General features: G+C 35.5%; 1 long non-coding RNA gene across 1 annotated transcript in view; it reads left to right on the top strand.

Moving 5' to 3' along the window:
• The window catches only part of LOC136418883 (uncharacterized), a 78,776-nt gene extending 56,997 nt beyond the window's left edge, over positions 1-21,779 (top strand). Inside the window, exon 2 of the long non-coding RNA XR_010752976.1 lies at positions 20,880-21,779. This is a non-coding gene — a long non-coding RNA (uncharacterized lncRNA). The remainder of the gene's footprint in view (positions 1-20,879) is intronic.
• Positions 21,780-22,049: the final 270 nt, after the last annotated feature.

The raw sequence follows: 22,049 nt of genomic DNA, 5'->3' as shown, positions 1-22,049 counted from the left end.
ATAAGATAGGTACATTACACTTCCTCCCTTAGAATAAATTTTATAATTTAATATGTATAAAATTTAGTAATCGTTCTATAATAGCAGATTAGTTAAATATAATAGGCATATTAGCTACAGGTCATCCTTAATTTTACTTAATCTAAGACTTCTTCGCAGGGTAGAAGTTTCATTAGACCTACTTTCAATCTCTGAATTTGCAGGTTGCATATTACTTAGGTTTGATAAGTCTAGTGACACATCTTCTACCTTGTTTGATCGTTTACAAATGTTGAGAGTTAAACAATTACTGATAGTACTACAACATGTATTTGGATCCTTAGAACAATTAGTGTTATTATTTTGACGGAATTTCTTAAAACATCTCCTAACTATCTTATAACATATATAGATTAATACAGCGTGTAGTAAACTGAGAGATAGGTAGGAAGAATTTGAAATGACTTTAGAAAATATGTTTTCCTTTGAAATTTTATCAATGACTTCATTAATGTGATTTAGCTTTTGGCTTGCGACATTCAGTGAATCTTTATCTAAGGATATTGGTGGAATTGGTATAAAATCGATTTGCGTTTTGTTCAATTCCTTTTGATGCAGCTCGCAACAGTTGTCAATTTTAATATCCAAATCAGGCATGATAGCTTTATAAGGACTTCCGTATTGCGTCCTTTCAGAGGTTAGAGTAGTAGAGCTGGTAAATAATTTACAATTTTCTTTGATTGAAATCAATCCGGTATTGTTGAGCAAGAAATGTAAAGGAGGTGAATGGATGCATGTTAGAGTGATATCCGTTGGTACTGGTAATACAAAAATCCAACTATTAGAAGATTCTAATTTTTGCCAAATTTCGGTTGATGTTGATGTCATGCGCGTATCACATTCCTTTGGAATAGTGGTTGAATGAAACAAAATTTTGGTTTCGCAAATGGGTTTTGTATGAGTGTCGAATATTGGTTCTGAGTTTGGGCAAATGAGGAATTTCTCTGCAGTTTTACAATTTTTTGTAGACTTGAAAATGGAATAGGAATTTTTGTTTTCAGAGAGTGCTAAATAATTAATTGTTGGAAGGATGAAGATCGTAATTCCATGCGGTTTTAAAATGGGTAGAGGGATTACGTGAAAGAGTCGATAAATATTTGGGTTAACTAAAGGGTTAGATATTATGAATATAACACGATTTGATTTATAAAACACTTTGATTGAGGCATGATCTAGTATATGATATGCATTTCCATTCTCGAGAGGAAGTACAAAAGTATTTCCTTGGAGATGTGGAATGGTGCTTTTTAATTCTTTAATTAGTTGTACAGGTGTCATGACAAAAGGATGTAGCACATTAGACTTTGCAAAAAGAATGGAGTTAATGATGGCAGCATACTCTGCTTCGAGTTCATTTAGCATCATGTTAAGCAACGAAAGTTGTTCTTCCAAATTCTGTTTTAATTCCAATTTAAACCCTTGGCTACCGGATTTATCCAGTGCTGTTTCTATTCTTTTTAAATTTTGGTTAAGAATGTCCTTGTCGCGATTTAGGCTCGATACTGTAGTGTTGAAATTTGTTATTGTTGTCTGGACCACGTGAGATTGCTGTTTTAGTAAATTTAGTAATTCCTTTTCGTTAGTGGTTACTTTATTGATGGCTTCATTATAGTATTCTCCATCTTTGGAATCTAATGTTCCAAAGAGACTCTTAAAAGCTGCTCCTACTACATCTATTAATGCTCTCCTCTGTCTTCCGGGTGCCGTTAAGGTTTTTAAAATTTGTTCTTGGTTGTACAGAGAGGGTATTAGTTTTTCAAGAATCTTTAAGCTTGTGGTGCAAATTGATAAGGCGCTAATTAGTTCATGTTGGCATAACAGTTTGGTTTTACCATACATGGTTTCTAAAAATTCTAATTTATAATCGAATATTCCTAGATCTAGATAAGATATTATTTCCCATGATGTTTCAATAAATTTAATTTCTCCTAATTGTTCATAGTAAATTCCAGAGGGTAATAATTCAGTGGTTTCATATGGAGTTCCATTACTAGGCAGGATGGACTCCCATACTACTATTCTGAAACAAAAGCAGATTTTAGTCTACTCGCGTGAACCTTTTGTTTCTTTTTGTTTATTAAAATTGTAAAATTTACATTTCCAGATTTTTTCAAAATTTTGTATGGTCCTTTATAATTAGGGGTTAGTTTTTTCGATCGGTTTAATTTTGTTTGTTCGTTTGTTATATATACTAGGTCTCCGACTTGAAATTCTTGATTGTTAATGGTTTTATCGTAAGACCTTTTGTTCGCTTCTTTTGACCTTATGAGGTTGTCTTTTGCTAATTCATGGGATTTTTGTAATTTTAAAGTGATTTCAGATAAGTAGTCATCGTATGTATATTTGAATTCCGGCGACTTAGTGATGGAGGATGGTAGTGTAGCCTGATAACCGAACAATAACTCGTGGGGTGAGAATTTGGTGGATGAATGAACACTAGTATTATAACTGAACATGCTAAATTCGATCCAATCGTCCCAGTCGGTTTGGTTAGCATTTATGAAATGTTTCAGATAGTCAGCCAGGGTCGCATGGCTTCTTTCTAAGGCTCCATTGGATTGTGGGTGATATGCTGTACAGTTGATTTGCTTAATTTTCAGTAGTTTCGAGACATTTTTTAATAAGGTTGATGTAAAATCTCTGCCTTGGTCTGATACAATTATTGTCGGAATCCCGAATGTGCATATGAAGTTTTCTACTAGTTTCCTTGCCACGCTTTCGGCTTCATGATTGGGGAGAGCGTAAGCTCTAGAGAATTTTGTTAGATCGTCCTGTAATGTCAGTATGTACTTATTACCCTTTTCCGTTAGTGGCAAAGGTCCAACTATATCAATAAAAATTTTTTCAAAAGGTTTAGAACTTGTCGAGGTGATTTCCATGGGTTTCCTTGTTTTCTTCCTGACCAGTTTATTTACTTGGCAAGATTTGCAATTTTTAATAAATTGTGTAATGTCGGTCTTCATTTTGGGCCATTTGTAATTTTGACGAATTTTACTGTATGTTTTGTGAAATCCGTAGTGACCGGATGTCGGAGTCGAATGATTTTCGGTTAAGATGGTTTCGATTTGATCGGTCTCAGGTGTTAAAATCATTTTATTATGGAGGTCGATTTTAATACTAGAATTTTGAAACACGAATCTTAGCATAGTCCTCAATTTATGTGATTTGAATTTGTCGAAATTGTTTCCTATTTCAGGAAGACTTACATTGTTAATACCTTCCTTTGTCAAATAATTGAGTAATTTGACTAACAGGTAGAATGTCGATTCATAGGAGTAATTATCCCAATAGTTTGCCTTGTAAAATACGCATATAATTCGTTTGGTATTTAATGTAAGAGTCCTTATTTCGTTTATTGTCGGCTGTTGGGGACTTAGTAATTTACGGATGTCATACTTCCTTTCAATGGCTTGTAAAAATGGGTTTTCATTAAATTCTAAATCTGTCGATAAAAATATAATTATGTCATTGGAAGTGACGAGAATGTCCTTTTCTGTTTCATTTAAATTTCTGCATATTATTATGGACGATCTGAGTTTGTTCAGAAATTCTTGGTAAGTTATCTCGTGGTGGGTAGAATCATTGGTTACATGGTGAATGTTAGACGGTGTGTGTTCGACCACCGTTCCTACTGGATTTCGACTCAATGCATCTGCTACGTGATTTGACTTCCCGGGTTTGTATCGAATTTCATACTCATATTCTTCTAAGAGTAATCTCCAACGTACTAGTCTTGAGCTAGGATCCGTTACGTTAAATAGCCAAGTGAGTGGTTTATTGTCGGTTAAAATAATGAACTTACGACCATACAAATATGGACGGAAGTGTTTAACGCTCCATACTATGGCTAGGAGTTCTCTCTCAGTAGTGGAGTAGTTGGATTCTGCGCGATTAAGTGTACGACTTGCATATGAAATCGGGAGATCATTCGGCGGGTTACCTTGTGATAACACTGATCCTATAGCGTATTGACTTGCATCTGTTGTCAAGTAGAACGTGTTACTGAAGTCCGGGTATTGCAATATGGGTTTGGAACACAGGGCGTTTTTTAATTTCTCGAAAGCATACTGTTGAAGGATAGTCCATTCAAACCTCGCGTCCTTTTTGAGTAATTTGGTCAGCGGCTTTGTGATATTGCTAAAACCTTCGATGAACCTTCGATAATATCCTGCTAATCCTAGGAGTGATTTGATTTCTTTCGGATTCCTGGGGACAGGAAATTCTTGTATTGCTTTTACCTTATTCTCGTCGGGTCGAACGCCTTGATCAGTGATTAAGTGTCCTAAATACATCACTTCCTTTCTTAGGAACTCACATTTGTCAGGTTGAATCTTAAGGTTATATTCCGAAAGTTTTTGGAATACCTCAATCAACCTTTGGTTATGAAATTCAAGGGTGTCTGCAAAGACTACGATATCGTCGAGATATACAAAACATTTTATATTCTGGATACCTGCTAGAACAGTATTCATTAGGCGTTGAAACGTGGCGGGAGCATTACGTAACCCGAATGGCATTCTGTTGAATTGATAATGTCCAGTTGGGGTAGAGAAAGCCGTTTTTCCTGCATCCTGTGGAGCCATCTTTATCTGATGAAATCCAGAAGTAAGATCGATTATAGAAAAGTATTTGGAATGTCCTAATTGATCTAGTATTTCTGTTATATTGGGGAGAGGAAATGAATCGCCGATACTGAGTTCATTAATCTTTCGGTAGTCGACTACTATTCTCCATTTTTTATTCCCTGAGGCATCCGATTTCTTAGGCACAACCCATACAGGAGAATTCCATGGCGAAGTGGATGGTTGGATTATCTTTTCTTCTAACATTCTTGTTATTTGTTTATTAACTTCTTCCTTGTGCACTTCAGGATAACGATACGTCTTTGTATTTATTGGAGAGCAAGTTGTCATGGGAATTTCGTGCATTACTGCATCGGTGTAGGTTAGTTTGTCACCATCTAGGTAGAATATATTATTATACTCATGGCAAATTTGTATTAGTGAATTCCTCTCTTCTTCATTTAGGTGTTCCATTCTTAATAATTCGGAGATTTTGTGTAGCCTATCTGAGGGATGGTCATTGGAGATGCGTTTAATGGCTGCTTCACTGAGATTTTTATCACATTGTGATTGGGGTAAGGGTTCCAACAAAATTTCCATTTCTGAAATTACTATGGGTTTCTCAGAACAATTCAGAATTGAAGTGATAATTTGGTCATTATTGACCTTGACTAGGCTGGGGCAAACGAAAACATCGTCTAGTAGTTTAATCCTTTCGCAAATGCCTTCTTTTAGACTTGGATTTATTACCTTTAGTTGAACAACGGTTTCAGATCGAGGATTCAATATTAATTCTGTCTTAGATTTTGGGACGCTTGTTCCATCTTTAAGGTCTTGAATGCTTGGTTTCGTGTGCCATAATTGAATTGTTTTTGATTTGACAATGAGTTTGTTGGAATTATAATTAATCTCACAAAGGTTTGCCTTAATAAAGTCGTTACCTAACAGACCATCAAAAGGTATGGGAAAATCGTCTGGTACTACGTGAAAACGGTGTGCGATAGTCATGTCTTCGATATTGATAAGTAGATTGCAGTAACATAAGGTTTTTTGAAATTGGGTAGTTTTGTCTATTCCTTTTAGGGTGACGAGGTTATCTTCGTAACAAAGAGTGTCATCACATAGTTTACTTAGTTTAACTAGAGATATGTCAGCACCAGTATCTAGTAAAAATGAATTAGGATTTTGAAGTAAGTTAGGTAGATGGAGAGACACAAAGGTAGTGACGGCATTATTTATGATTGATACGCGACCTTGATAAGGTGGGCATTTCTCGGTAGGGTCGTCGACTGCTGAGAGCCCTGGTCGTTTAAATTCTGGTTAGATTCATTTCGGTTATTACGAGAATCCTGGCTTTGGTTAGTATTTTGATTAGGGTATGTGTGATTTTGGTTTCTTGGGTGTCTGTTATTATTATATTGCCTTTTGCGACATTCGTTGATCAGATGTCCTGGTTTTTTACAATAATTACAGAATTTGGAATTCGGAGGTCTATGATTTGGACTGATGAAATGACGGACATTTTGCGTCTTTGGTTGAGGATTGTTTCTCTTCCTACAATTGTTGATAGTGTGACCTGGTTTATTACAATGGGTGCAAAATCTAGGAACGAAACTTAAATTTTGTAACCTATTCATTTCGTTTTTTGATTTTATCTCTTGTTCTTCGTTTTGTGCGATGGCTATAGCTTCTTCTAAAGAGTTAGGTTTTTGACTTTTTACTAAGATACAGAGATCTTTTTGAAGACCAGATATAAAGACATTTAATGCTTGTTCTTTAAGTAAATCTACGCAAGCTTGACGTCCTTCTCTACTTAAGGTCGGATTAAGGGTATTGATTAATTTTAAGTAGCAATTTTCAATTCTGTTAGCATACGTTAGGACAGATTCTGATATATTTTGCCTACAGGAATTTAATTCGAGTTGCCATTGACTACTTGTTCTTCTGTCTGAGTAAGCATCCAAAAGGAATTGTTTTAATTCTGACCACTCATCAAAATGTCTGTTTCGAACTATGGCTCTAGCATTATCCGTAAGTTTAGTTTCGATTAAGGTGAAAAGTAAGGGTTTTTGTTCATGCTTAATTATCGAGTGTGCTTTATCACAATTGTCGATAAATTCAAACAGTTTCGATTTGGTACCGTCAAACTTAATAAGTATATCCTTAACAAATTCGATTGGTAGGTTAGACATTTTTCTTATGGATGTTTCTTTAAGATGATTTCAAGAATTTCGCAGGTTAATGGTATTGAGTTTATAAGACTTACAGTATTGTGAGTAATAGATCAAGACGCATTTCTTGGAGAAGGTGCTACTTCCTCGAAGGAGTATACCAGATGTTCTCCGGTTGTCTGCTGCAACGTGATATTGTACAAGTTGAGATCTGTCTTGCTGGTCCCAGTTGTTCTGCTGCAATCCCTTGGCGAGAAGAGTAGGCTGCTTGGTGAACGGGAACAAGAAGGTCTCTAAATGGATTCTGGACGTACGAGACTTGGAAATTCGTGGATACCGTGATACGGGCACGCACACGACGAATATTGTTTCGTTATTACGTCAACTATATCCCACTTCTGACACCAATTTTGTTATGTACCCCGATGCAGGGAGATAGGTTTTGACAACAAAAACGCGTTGGTTCTACTAGTCACTACTATAATCAACTATTCTGGTCGAGAGTCTATTGGGAAGAGTGCGTGTTTTTACTCCCAAGCTGTATTTATGTATATATCTAATCAAATAGAGGGGTGATTACAAAACTAATTACTATGTAATGTCTATTGGGAAAACTCCGGACCTTGGCTTAATTACTTTATCTGTGGGGCCAAGGTTAAGTTAGTATTATTGGTTGGGCCAAAGGCCGAGTTAGTACAGAACAAATACAATTCTTCATGAGAAATACAAATAAGCTCGAATATCAGTTAATTAATCCTAATTCATAAGATAGGTACATTACATATCCTTACCTGTGTGTCATTAACCTCAGGATTGACATTTCAGTATTGGACAAAATACCCAAGAGTGATTATTATTCTTTATCTAATCCAGATCAAATGATTCTGAAGAGAATCTTAACCTACATTACTGTATGAAAATTACCATACAAAAACAGCAACCCTCTCTATAGTCTATATGGCTGGTGTCCTTGTCATGCATGTAAGTTTTGGGGTAAGATTTGAAGCACTCCTTTACTATTAGGCATCGACTCCAGAATAATCCCGATACAACTTGTCATCGGCACCCCCGAACGCATCCCCTCGTCAACTTTTCAACTAAACGTAATCTTACATTTTCCCATGCTAGTCGTTTCTAAGAAAAAGTAGGGTTGCCAATAATCTAAACTAAACTTAACAGAAGCATCCATCAATTAGGAGGTCGTTGACGTTAATTGCGTCCACTTGACGGGTGGTTTTTTTGGTAAAACCAAATTTATGGCGTGACCTACAATGACTAGTGCCAATAGCACTCAACAAAGACATTTCAACAAACAAGCAAATATGGCTCCATCATCTAGCTATTGTCCCTTTTTATGGTTAGCACATGTTTGTACACTGTGCAGCACATGGTTTTACAACTCACGCTTATCTCAGAAAAAATTTACTATCAAACACTGTATTATTTTCAGATAACATTAATTAATTATCTTAACTTAAATAAGGAATGCTTACGTACATATTACTTAAGAACTTACTTAATCCGAGAATACTGAGGTGTGTAAAAAATCTCTAAGTACTGATTTGAGAAAACGGCTCTCAAAGCGGCAACGCAGTGCGTTTATTTGATTTTTAGATTTTTTTATGCTGAATGAAATTGGACAAAAAAGTTCAAAGGCCTTTTACAAAAATAGGAATACGGCGAATATTTCATTTCTACAATGCTTGCTGCGACAAGAATCTCCATCCAACTACACCAACATGTGACAGATTTTTTTTGGTAAGTCGATTTAATTGTTTTAAAAAAATACGGCATCCTCTATTTTCTTATGTTTCTAGTCAGCTGCATACATTCGTCCACTAGCAGAATATTTAAAACATTAGTATAAAATCCAAATTACTTTTTATATGAGCTTCATTTCATAAACGAAAATGTATCGTTTTTACCTCAAATATGCGAATAAAGTGTTAACAATATCTTTCAAAAATAATTAATAAATTCTTAAAAACTAAATAGCAGAAGAGAAAAATTATTAATCCACTGTCATATTTATGCGAAATGTCTCAATTCAGTATCATGTAGGATATCTTTTTGATTTTATAACTCCTCCCAATCTGTTAGGCATTGACCTAACTAATTTTCTGATAATTTCCACTGGGATTTTTGCCCATTCTTCCAAACATCTGGCTTTTAGCTCCTGCTTATCAGATATTTGATGTTCCTTTACTCTTTCTTTCAGTTTTGACAACAAATGTTCTATGGGATTTATATCCGGTGACTGAGGTGGCATTTCCAATACTTTTGGTGTATTAGACAATAACCACTCTCTAACTATCCAAGCTTTGTGTTTAGGGTCATTGTCTTGTGGAAAATCATATTTATCTAAAATTTTCATATTATTTACGCTTTCGTGTAAATTATTCTTAAGAATGTTTAAATAGACAAAGAGATTCATAATCTCGCCAAAAGTCAACCCACCTCTTATCAAGACATGCACCCCCAGATAAGAATAAAACCACCTCCATGTTTCACTGCTGGAATTATACATGTATTTTTAGTTTTATAAGCTTCTTCTCGTTTTCTGTACACCAAAACTTTTTTTGACTTTCCAAATTGCTCTATTTTAGTTTCATCCGTAAATACTATAATGTTTTTCCAGAATTCAATGTCTTTGAACAGATACATTTGGACAAATTCAAGATGCTTCTTTCTGTTCACATTAATAATGAATGGTTTTTTTCGTACCTACTGGTGCCCTCAAACCATTGTTTCTTAATCATTTTCTTATGGTTGTAATCATGTTCAGCACTTTTTATCAAGTCTTTGGTCGTAACACTTGGATTTATTGTGACTTTTCTAATAATTTCTAGTTTCATGCGTTCGGTTAAGGCACATCTTCTTCCTGTTTCTGGCAATGTTGCAGTTGTTTCCGATGTTTAAAATTTGTTTATAATAGATTAGACCATTGATCTACTTATACCAACAATTTTGGCTATTTCACGTTGAGATTTTTCTTCGTTATTTAATTTTATAATTAACGCTCTTAAATGAGGAGGAATTTCAGAATATTTACGACCCATTTTTGAAAATTAACTCGTCTTCTGTGCTACTCAAATATCACAAATACTTTGTTCAATTTATTTCAAGGAACTTTACAAAAAAGAAATAAAGAAATAGCAAATGTTTTATTGGACGAGCCAAGTGAACCAATATTTTCGCTCTGCGTTATAAATTTAAAAGCATTATCATGCCCCAAGAAATGTTAAATATTTTGATTTTCTTCTAATTCCACAAAAACTTAATAATTTAATTATGAACAGATTTATTTTACATTATACGCGGTTTTTGTCTTTATTATGATCGATTTTTTTAAAAAAATTTAAGTGGACGAATAATTAATCTCGAGACTGTATTGATACGATGGTTTGAATAAATTAAAAAATGGTTTGAAAATAGTTAAGTGGGGCCATACAGTTAACGTAAAACCTTAACAATTAATATTTAACTGTCAGGAGAAACATAATATTACTACCAGAGAATATGTATTGTAAGCTCACTCAATGCCAATTTTACATACTGGATAGTATGGTCGCAATTGGGCTGTTTTAACAGAGAAAACCTACTTTCCGATTAGATAGAACAAAATCGACTTACATGTCATGGGTTCGATTTTTGAGATATTTTTGTTTAGTGGTAAATCCGCTTAACGGTATTTTCACTGCCAACCGAGATATAGGAAGTTTTTCAATTTTCGGCCATTTTGAAAACTGACCATAACTTTCTTATTTCAGTGAATATTTTAGTTTTGTAAACACATTTTTAAGGTACTTTTTTTAGTGCGATCCAGTAGTTTACTCAGGTTTTTTCTATAGTTGTCCATTTTATCAGAAATACAGAATTTTCTTTTTTTTTAATAGAAAACATAGTTGACTATGAACTTAAAAATTTTCGTGTTGAGATTAAATTAAAGATTAATCATTTTATATTGAGTTATGAGGATAAAAGAAAACACACTAATCACTAATGATACTCTATTTTCTGATATGCGCGGTCCGATAGGTTTTAAAAGTGTCGTATTGTATCAAGACGTAGAAAAGGAATGAATTTATCAAGCATCGCTCCAGACACCCGTTCATCGAACCTGTGTGTTTATATGTATAATCCTGGAGGGACTAGACCAAACATATCTATTGAAAAATAATTTATGTGTCTGATGGAAGTGATACTTTCATAAATTTTGCCTTATGAAAGAAAGCATTATCCAACATTTTAGATCCAATTAAAAAAATAATTGGCAAAGATGTGCAAATTGAACACCTTCCAGGAAAACACATAGTAAACATTTTTTACACACAGACTTACAGTTATTTATTAATTAAACTGGTCTAATAACTGCAAAAGCTTGCCTAGTAACCTTTTGCAATTCCTTTTTTATCTCAACGGTTTTTTCCTTGAATATGATCTCCATAAAAAAAAAGTATTCTGATAAAATAGAAAACTACAAAGAAACCTGAGTAAGTCACTGTATTGCACTTAAAAAAGTGCTTTAAGAATGTATTTACAGAAATGATTCATGAAATGAAAAAGTTATAGGCACTTTTCAAAATGACCAAATATTAAAAAACGCCCTATATCTCGGTTGGCAGTGAAAATATCGTCAGAATGTTTTTACCATTAAACATTTCTCAGAAGTTGAGCCTAAATGATATCTAAGTCGATTTTGCTCTGTCTAACCTGGAAATCGGTTTTCTCTATTAAAACAGACTAATTCCTACCACACTATAGAATGTATCTCTTATGTCAGTTGCTATTATAGTTGTAAAGGATATGTGGTTTTTGCAATCCGGTACTTGATTTTTATGAAACCAAACTTAGACAATAGTAAAAAAGTTGTGGCCATCCTTTTATGGTATACAGGGTGTTAATTAAGTACATGTACTTATTTCAAGGGATGAATCTTTAACTGATTTCATCACAAAAGTTCTTACGAATGTAGATCCCCAACATCTTGGTTTAAGAACTAGGCTGTTAAAAGTTCATTTGTAATTTGTTTTTTTTTTATATTTTCGAACAGAGATGTAATAATCGGATAAAATTTGGCATACAGAATTTTTTTATGACGCAAAATTCAAATATTTCCTTAATTTTTTGATTACTGATAGAGGGCGCCACATAAGGGTTCAATCACATTTTAATTGGCCCTAACTTTTTTGCGCTACAGTATATGTCACTTTTGCATTAATAGACCTATTGTACTTTTGCTTATATTAAAAAAAGGTGCTCTTGGAAAAAGAGTTAGCCATTTTCAATAACTATTATAATATTAAATTAATTTTGATAATTTTAATAATTGTTATTAAATCAATTTTACCGATGTCATGTTAATTACAAACCCGTTTATCTCCAAAACGATTAGTTCTACACACATTTTCTAAGAGTGCTTTTTTTCAATATAAATAAATGTACAATAGGTCTATTAATGCAAAAGTGGCATACAGTTTAGCGCAAAATGTTAGGGCCAATTAAAATATGATGGAACCCTGTATGTAGCGCCCTCTATCAGCAATCAAAAAATTAAGGAAATATTTGAATTTTGCGTCATAAAAAAAATCTGTATGCCAAATTTTATCCGATTATTACATCTCTGTCCGAAAATATAAAAAAAAAAAATTATAAATTAAATTTCAACACCCTCCAGTTCTTAAATGAAAACGTTGCGGACCTATATTCATAGGAACTTTTTGTGAAAAAATCAGTTAAAGATCCCTTGAAACAAATACATGTATTTAATTAATACCCTGTATAATGGAGAAATGGCAAGAAAAATAGATATTTGAATGCATAAACATCACATCCTATATCTGTAGAACTGCAGCAAATATTGTTATTATTGGTCCCATTTATTAATTGATGAAGGTAGTTGCCCTCATTTTGCAACTAAATAGTTAAAAATGAAACCCATTTAAACGGCACAGGTATCAATTACTATAATTTTCAAATGTCACTTTAATATAAAAAAAACTGGTTAGTCGCTTGAAAATATGTCAAATTATAAAAATCACTCTGTAAAATCTATTTTCAAAGCGAGCAAACTTATCAGAAATAAGATAGACACCCTGTACAAGTTCGACCATTTTTGTTATCTCGAAATGTAAAAGAGGTGCAAAAAAAAGTTAAATACCGGATATTTTAGGAGAAGATGTACTTTCAATATGTTATTCTACATGTAATTATAAGAAAAAAAATTCCTAAAAACATAAATTCGATAGGGCATTGTTTAGAATATATAGTGCTAAAAAAGTTAATTTTGAAAATTATATTTTTTAAGCACATATTTCAAAAACGATAGTTGGTATTTTAAAGAAATTTCACCAAGGAAAACAGGATATTTTTTTTTTTTTTTTTTTTTTTTTTTATTAAGATTATAGTGCCTCAACTACTTAGGTTATTGGCACTCAACATACACTTGACAACATACGGTTTACAAGACGTTTCTAGTACATGTACACTTCGAGTAGACATAAAATTACATTTAGATGGAGTTAAAAAGATCGATTGACTTTAGAAATTCTAAGGTTGCTCTCTGATCTACGGTGGAGTGCCAGTTCTTGTGCAGTTCATCCTTAATTCGGAAAGAGGCCCTATTGGCACTATAGACTGGACACTTTGTGACGATATGGTCGACTGTCAGCAAGACATTGCACCTATCACATTTTGGTGGGGGTGTCCTTTCCATTAGGTGACCATGAGTCAGTCTTGTATGTCCAATCCTCAGTCTTCTCATGGCCACAGTGCCTTTTCTATCTAGTTGGAGTTGTTTAAAAGGGAGCAGCGATGGTTCGATTCGTGACAGTTTTGTGTTGGATAGGCTCCAGAGGTTTTGCCACTTACCCTCAATAGCCACTGTGAAATGTTTGCTTGCGTCCTTCGGTAGGTAAAAATGTTGCTCTATGGTCCGAGAGCGGGCCGCATTTCCCGCACTCGAGTCCGCTAATTCGTTACCTGCTATTCCGATGTGTGATGGGATCCATACCAAGTGAATTTTGCAGTGGCTGGAGGATAAGGTATGGATGTCTTCTTGGATGTTTTGAATTAGAGAATTCGGGCTGTAAGGGTCCTTGATTGCTTGTAATGCACCTAGTGAGTCCGAACAGATAGCAAATGTTTTGTTGTCACCGTTCATCCCTTTCACTGCTCTATATATTGCGAACAATTCACCCGCATAGATGCCACACACATCCGGAAGACCAGAGCTCGCCACCAAGTCGCGCGCGCTCGTGACTGCCCAACCCACGCCCTCCTTAGATTTAGAGGCATCCGTGTAGAGTATACTGTCCGGTGCAAATGAGTCAATGATTTGTTGAAAAGAACGGATGAGAAGGATAGCTGGCGAGTCTCGTTTGCTGTATTGATGAAGGGCCAAGTGAAAGTCCGGCGGTATCCTACTCCATGGAGGGGTGGATGTCACATAGTGGTTGAAGCTCGGATAGAAGTCGATATCCTTCAGCAATCCTGCCAGGGCGTGAGAAATGGGAGAAGGAGACCTCGATGTAGTTTCCAGACCCTGCAGGCCGCTGAACAATTGAGCAACAGGGCTTCCTTGGTCCGCCATCTTTCGAGTGAAGTAGTTCAGTAAAAGTTGTTCTCTTCTCAATTTAAGAGGCATCTCGTGTGCCTCGAAAGCCAGTGAGTCGGTTGGACTGGATTTGAAAGCACCTAAGGCCAGTCTCGTTGCAGTATTTTGTATTGTATTTAAGGACTTCAAGTTTGTTTCGCTAGCGGATGCGTACACTATACTGCCGTAGTCCAATTTGGAACGGATAAGGGCTCTGTAAATCCGAAGCAGCATCATTTCGTTTGAGCCCCAGTGTTGGTTTGCTAGAACTTTGATTATGTTCATCCGGTTGAGGCAATTCGCTTTAGTCTTTAATATGTGCTTTTTCCACGTCAATTTGTTGTCAAAGGTGAGACCTAGGAAGAGATGCTCATTCACATGTTGCAAAGGGGTTGATTTCAAGGTAAGTTGAGGCAGGCGTGCATTTCTTTTACGGCTAAACAACATGACTTTTGATTTTTGTTCCGAAAAGTTGAAACCAGAGCTGGATGCCCATCCCTGTAAGTTGTTGATGGTATTTTGTATTACTTTGCACGTAGTGGAAGTGTTTTTTCCAGAGAAATAGATGGCCAAGTCATCGGCATACAAACAGTGTTGAACAGGCTTCTCAATGAATCCTTGTATATCGTTGATGGCCATGTTAAAGAGTGTTGGGCTAAGTACTGAGCCCTGAGGTACTCCGTTCTTCGAAGGAAAAGCATCCGATTTTGCTCCGTTAACCACTACTCTGGACATTCGTTCGGTTAAGAAATTGTTGATGAAGGCTGCTATATTTCCTTGCAAATTGTATTCTTTCAGTTTGTTGTGTATGAGTGGTTGCCAGACTGTGTCGAAAGCCGCCTCCAAGTCAAAGAAAACCACCACCGTTTCCTGTTGGGATATTATCGCGTTGGATATCTCCGATTGAATTAGTGTTAGGTTGTCCAAGGTACTGCGATGTTGTCTGAAACCGTTTTGATAAGGGTTCAAGAGCTTGTTACTTTCCAGATACCATAGTAGTCTTTTGTTTAGCATCTTTTCCATTAATTTACACATTGTGCAAGTTAGTGATATGGGTCGAAAGGCTTTTACATTGAGCGGAGATACTTCATCCTTCTTAAGGGGCAGTATTGTTGACTCTCTCCAGCATTTGGGGAATACTTGTTTTACCCAAATTTTGTTATACAGTTCTAGGAGTTTTCCCAGACAGGTAAGTGATAAATTCTTTAAGAAAATGAACGGAATATCATCCGGTCCGGCTGAGGAGTTCTTGGATCTGGAAAGAGCATAGGTAATTTCGTGAAACTTAAATTCTGAATTGATTTCGTTTGAGAACATTGTATTGCTATGTTGAATTGGAAGTGGTAGTGCGGGGGGTGTGTGATTGACCGACTTCCGTTGTAAATGCTCAGCAATGGTCTGAGCAATTTCTCGGCTGTCTGTAATTATTTCGTTGTTATGTTCAATGGAGTTCACTTTGAAATTGGTGGGTTGTCCTCGAATGCGCTTGATTTTTGTCCAGATTTCCGAGGGGGTTACCTCTGGTGTGATTGTATTTACATAGTGATGCCAAGATTTCCTTTTGCTTTCTTTCAGAATGTATTTACACTTGGCTTTTAGATGTTTGAACTTTATATAGTCGTCCAGATATTTTGTTCGCCGGTATCGGTTCAGAGCTCTCTTACAGTTTTTAACGGCGGTTTGGCATGATTCGTTCCACCAAGGCACCGATCTTCTAGCTGTCCCCACTTTCTTTTTCCCTATATGTTTGGAAGCAGCGTCCAGGATGCATTCGGTAAGTTGTTGTGTTGCTTCATCTATATCCTCGGATAATACCAATTTTTCACTCAGACTTTCCGTTTCCCTTGCAAAATTGCTCCAATCTGAACAGGGTAAATTCCACCTCTCAAACACAGGAGAGTCCATGTTGACTTTATTGGAAATACTGATAGGGTAGTGATCGCTGTCGTAAAGGCTATCTAGAGCCTTCCAACTTAGCTGAGTTGCACTATTTGGATCACATAGGCTTAAGTCGATTGCAGAGAACGTGCCGGATGGAATGTTAAGATGCGTAGGCTGCCCTGTATTCAATAGACATAAGTCAGAGTTAATTAGGACATTCTCTATAACTTTTCCTCTACCAAACGTATGGTCTGACCCCCACGCAGCGTTGTGCGCATTGAAGTCTCCAAGTAGAATATATGGCTTTGGTAACTGTTTTAAAATATTGTGAAACTCTGCCTCTGTTAGAGGATAATTGGGGGCGATGTATATATTGCAGATGGCTATTCTATGTGGACACCAAACGCTCACAGCAACAACCTCCAGGTCACTGGTTATGGAAAGCTCTTCTGAGCGGAGATCGGTTGAAATGTAAGTGGATACACCTCCACTCGCCCTGGTGCATTCTGTCCTGAGGTAGTGATAGCCTTGGTAGTGTTTCAGGTATTTTTTGTGTTTTTCAGTAAAGTTAGTTTCTTGGAGGCTCAAAATGTCCGGAGAGTGTTCAGAAATTAATTGTTGGATTCTTGTTAATCGTGGGTAGAACCCATCACAATTCCATTGTATTAAATTGAAAATGATTTAGTTTATGTGAAGTATTATAGTGTTTGCGTTGTAATGTGAATTTGGCGAAGATTAGTACGACGTGGCATTGGACTGCTGTGAGCAATCCGACATCATTTCGTCTCTGTCTTGTGATGATGCTATGCTTTCTACTTCCGTCCTGTCCATATCTAGATGTGCTTTTAGCTTCTTATATAGTCGAGTAAATCTGTTTTTTATGGCTCGCTCTTTCAGGAAAGGATATAGGCTGTAGATGTTATCCGCCAATGTTGTTATATCATTTGTATATTTTGCTGCTTCGCTGTATGTGTCTTCCTTATCAAATATGTTTTCTAAAAAAGCAGTGAATGTTTCGATCGGTAGAACAAAATTATTTGGGGTTATTTGATATCTGTCGTGTATAACTTTCTTTGAGTTTTCCGAGAGAAGATTTTGTACTGTGGTATTTGTCTTTCGTTTCTTTCTTGCTTGTTTGATAGTCTCTGTAGGTTTAATTTCTGGGGACTGGGGAGGAGGTAGCATTGTTGCGGAGTCTGTTGAGTGTCGTGATTGTGATTCTGAGGATGTTATTATGTCGGAGTGAGATCGCTTCTGTTGCGGTGAAAAATTCGTTGTTTGATTTGTTGTAGTGTCTAGGCTGTCTACCTGTTCGGTGTTGTGTTGACTTTGGGGTGGGGGGTTTGGACAGTTGTTTGCCCTATGTCCAATAGCTTTACACCGGAAACATTCTAACCTATCTGTTGATAGGAATACCCTGTATTCCGTTTCTTCGTGCTGTATTATGGTAGATGTTTGCAATTGAAAATCATCTGTGGGGGGTAAGACGTAGATTTGTCTTCGGAAGCTAAGAATGTGACAATATTCATCGCCCGGAATTCCAGCCCTCAAGAAAGAAACAGACGATGTGGGGAGCAAGCCAAGTTGTCTTACGATATTTTCTATTATGCTGTGGGGTATAATTGGACTTACATTTGAGATGATTATTCTCTTAGAAGGCGAGACCAATCTACGGATTTTGTATTGGGAGTCTGCAACTGTTATAGTATGGTGGGTCTGCATGATTTGGTCCACTAAACTTTCGTTTGCTAAGTAAATACATACTCTTCCATTTGATATCCTGGATGCGAAAATTATGTTTTTTGGTCCAATTAAAATACCTATAGCCTTTACAAAGTCCTGCAATTTGAGGTCATTGTTTGCTTGTATAACTATGGCTTGTTCTTTTTTCGGAAAATTAGTTTCTGGAGTGGCTCTAGTCACAGCAGAATATGAATTTTGTTTACTTACAGTGAGAGGGTCTTTAGTAATTGTGTTACTATTTTGACTACTCTTGTACTCAAGAGCAGTCTCATACGAGTTGAGCATATTGATGTCCATCCGCGATACCTCTTAGGGCATTATTCCGTAGTACCTCCAAAAATTTCACTCAGTATCCACCGCAATGTTTATCTTAACTTGACTATTTGTTTATGGTTTTACTCGTATCGAACTAAGATAAGCGCAGCCGATAAAACGATGTTGTCGCTTCAACGTTCAAATCGGGACTCCAAAACAGGATATTAAAAGACGTTTATAATTAAAGGCAAATAAATTCTGTAAGGAGTGGCGTGCATAATGTCAATTGTTACAATCAACCACACAAAAAAATGTGGCACCACTGTATTTTAAACAAGATTTCCTTATTTTTTAAATTTCTAACCATTTTACTAAAACAACGGTCTTTTAAGGGTTTATCGTAAAGTGTGTGGAGATATAATTTATATTAATTAATCAATAATAATTTATCTATGTCATTTCTAAAGATTTATTTCTCGAAAACGATACATTTTATTTAAATCTTTAAGAGACCATTGTTTTAGGAAAATTTTTGGAGATTTAAAAAATCAGGAATTCCTGTTTTAAAAAAACGCTGAAGCCCCATTTTTTTATGTCTGATTCTAGCAATTGTTACGCGAGCCACTAGTTACAAATTTTATTTACGTTCATTGCAAAAGATGTCTTTTAATGACATGTTGTCCTCTACCAAATTTCTATAAAATACCAACAACTATTTTTGAAAATTAAAAATTTTTTTTTTCAAAATTAACTTTTATAGCCCTGTATACCCTAAACGAAGCCTTTCCGTGTTTATGTTCAGAGGAACTTTTTTTATTTAGAATTAAACGTAGAATGACATGTCGAAGTTTGTATAGGGTGAGTCAACGAAATTACCAAGTAATTTTATGAATTCCATTTAAAATTTATTCCCAAACTGAATATGTTATGTGATATGGGTATAAAATATACATATGTTAAAAATATTTAGAGACTGTCCTTATTGTTGAAGGATGTTGATGATCGCGAATGTAGTAAAGAACTGTTTTATTTAATCTTGACAACTACTTAAATAAACTAATTTGACAAAAAGTAACTATTCACAAATACTCTAAAAAATAATAATAATTGGTGGTTTGGCAGACCTACCTATGACAACAACCAGATTATAATACACCTATAAATAAACTAATTATTAAGAAAGTAAAACAGGTACTCACAATTAGCACCTGACCTAAATTACGTGCACCACATAGTAAAATATAACTTATTTACCTTAAATGAAACTTTTAAAACATTTAATTAGCTATTGAACGAAATTACGTAGTACCTTAATGTTAGAGCTTGTGTAGAGGACAGAATATCCGATAATTAATTTAATCTATTAGTTCGATAAGTTGTATTCTTCATAAGCCTAGTATTAAATCTGTGACTAGTATGTAAGGAACCCGTATGCTACGCCTATGGACATTACTCGTTTCTCTTGCCATTTTGCCCGTATGACCAGATGTTGATTCGCATTTCGTTTGATCTTAGACTAACTATGTAATAAAACTCCTCGCCGACCTTTTGTGCGTACTAGAATTTAGACACGTTCTCGATGCTGGTCATAAACGCCCTCCAATAAAACCCAATTATATTGTGAAAGTTAGGCAAGTCACAAGGACAAATCTAGAAGAAGTGCCGATGATGACCTCTTAGTTTCTGGTACGCCTATGTACGCTTACCATTAACTTTAGTATTTAAGATTTTGCAAGAAGAAAATTCGCTCCTCTTCTTGTGCGTCTCCGTCGAATCTTAACTCCGTACTTTGCACGTTGCTCGTACGCGATTACTTTACTCACGGTTCCTATACAGGGTTAATTAGTACACTAGTTAACTTGTCACGAAAAGTTGTTAATTCTTTGTTAAATTACTCGAAATTGTTGGTGAACAATAAACCTTCGTTACCGTTAAAAAGGGTTTTTGTTTTCTTCATTTGCACGAACACGGTGTCTCTGAGACCGCGAACTCAGGGTGGTCCTTCGCAAGCATCCAGTCCATTGCTAACTAGACGTATCAATAATTAGGCCACGTCTAATCAACATCTTGGTACCACGATTCACTAATAAACATTAATGCGTACGACAATCAACACTGCAATTTTTTTGCACAAATCTGTATGTATGAGATTCACATAAATAGGGGAATTCCAAAAACATTTCAACATAAGGTGTCTGTAATTGTACTCACTCAATACTTGATACAGTATCGTGAGAACGCCTGACATCTGTGATTCCCAAAAAACATTACCTAAGTTAATAATCAACCCTCTGTAAAACTGCTGTTAGTGCTACTATTATTTTGCACACCACGATATATTTATAAAGCAAATATCTCAAGGCATTTCGACGTATTTTTAAATTTCTACTATATGGGTCTGTTCAGAACAATTTTATTTTTAAATACAGAACCAATAAATTTTCGAATTATTAAAATGAATCATATTTAAATAATATATATGTATAATAAATACATGTAATATATATGTAAAATAATATGTATGAATAATAAATAATGTTTTAATAAAAATTACTTCACACGTCTAAGTTTTCTAGGTGCTTCATTCAAAAAGAGAAGAGAAAAGATTTTTAGAATATAAAAACTGATATACAGGGTGGCCCATTGAAAACGAAACAGAGGCATTTGCGGGTACTTAGAAATGTATATTTGAAAAATGCTCGGACACGTAAACTTTATATTCGAGGGGACACATTATAAACGTATACTCGCTCCTTTCACTTCAACACCCTAGCCGGGGTGAGTTAAACCCTTAAAATCTTAAATGGAAAGTATGGTCGAGTAGCACCTTGTTTGAAAGGTCTTTCGATTCTCGTTATAATGATACCCAAATTAACTAACTTTTATTCAGTAGTTTTCGAGAAATTTGGAAAAATGTGATTAAATTGCCAACAAGTGGAATGCTCTGTTAAAATCGTAAATTAGGAAAATTAATAGTAAAACATTAACAAAAGTTCTTTTAATTGATAAGATACTCAAACTGTTCACCATTAGCTTCCATACAGTAATACAAGTTCTGTTCAAAACGAGTCCTAATATTTTGAAGCATCTGTGGAGTTATCAGACGGCATTCATTAACAATTCGTCGTCGCAATTCTTCCAGAGTCTCCGGTTCTGTTGCGTAGATCTTGCTTTTCAAATGGCCCCATAAGAAGAAGTCTAACGGAGTCAAGTCTGGAGACCTAGCCGGCCACTCTATAGGACCTCTTCGCCCAATCCATTGTTCTGGAAACTCTCTGTTCAAAAACTCCCTAACACGTCGTGCATAATGTGGAGGAGCTCCGTCTTGTTGGAACACTAATTGGTTGTCTTGATAGCGGTCATCATGTTCAACAATGTCAATGAGTAAGGGATAAACAGTATTCCCCAGTAATTCCACATACGTCTCCCCTGTCAGATTGCCATCAAGAAAGATTGGTCCAACCAAACGGTCCCCAAAAATACCTGCCCAAACATTTAATTTTTGGGGAGTTTGAGTGTGGACAGCGTGAAAAATTCTGGAATTATTATCTGCCCAATAGCGACAATTATGACGATTGACAGTAGAGTTTAGAAAAAAAGTACATTCATCCGAAAAGCAGATATTGAATAAAAAATTTCCGTTAGCAGCTATCCTTGCAGTCATACGTTCGCAAAACTCCATCCGCCGATCAAAATCATCTTCATTCAATTGATGCACTAGATGAATCTTGTATGGATGATATTTATGATGTTTCAAAATTCGTTGAATAGTTGTTCTAGAGATGTTACTAACTGTAGCTAATT

This window comes from Euwallacea similis, unplaced genomic scaffold (genome assembly GCF_039881205.1).
Source record: "Euwallacea similis isolate ESF13 unplaced genomic scaffold, ESF131.1 scaffold_41, whole genome shotgun sequence".
NCBI classification, from domain to species: Eukaryota; Metazoa; Arthropoda; class Insecta; order Coleoptera; family Curculionidae; genus Euwallacea; species Euwallacea similis.
The sequence above is the reverse complement of the archived record's forward strand: the minus strand, read 5'-3'. Positions and strand labels throughout refer to the sequence as shown.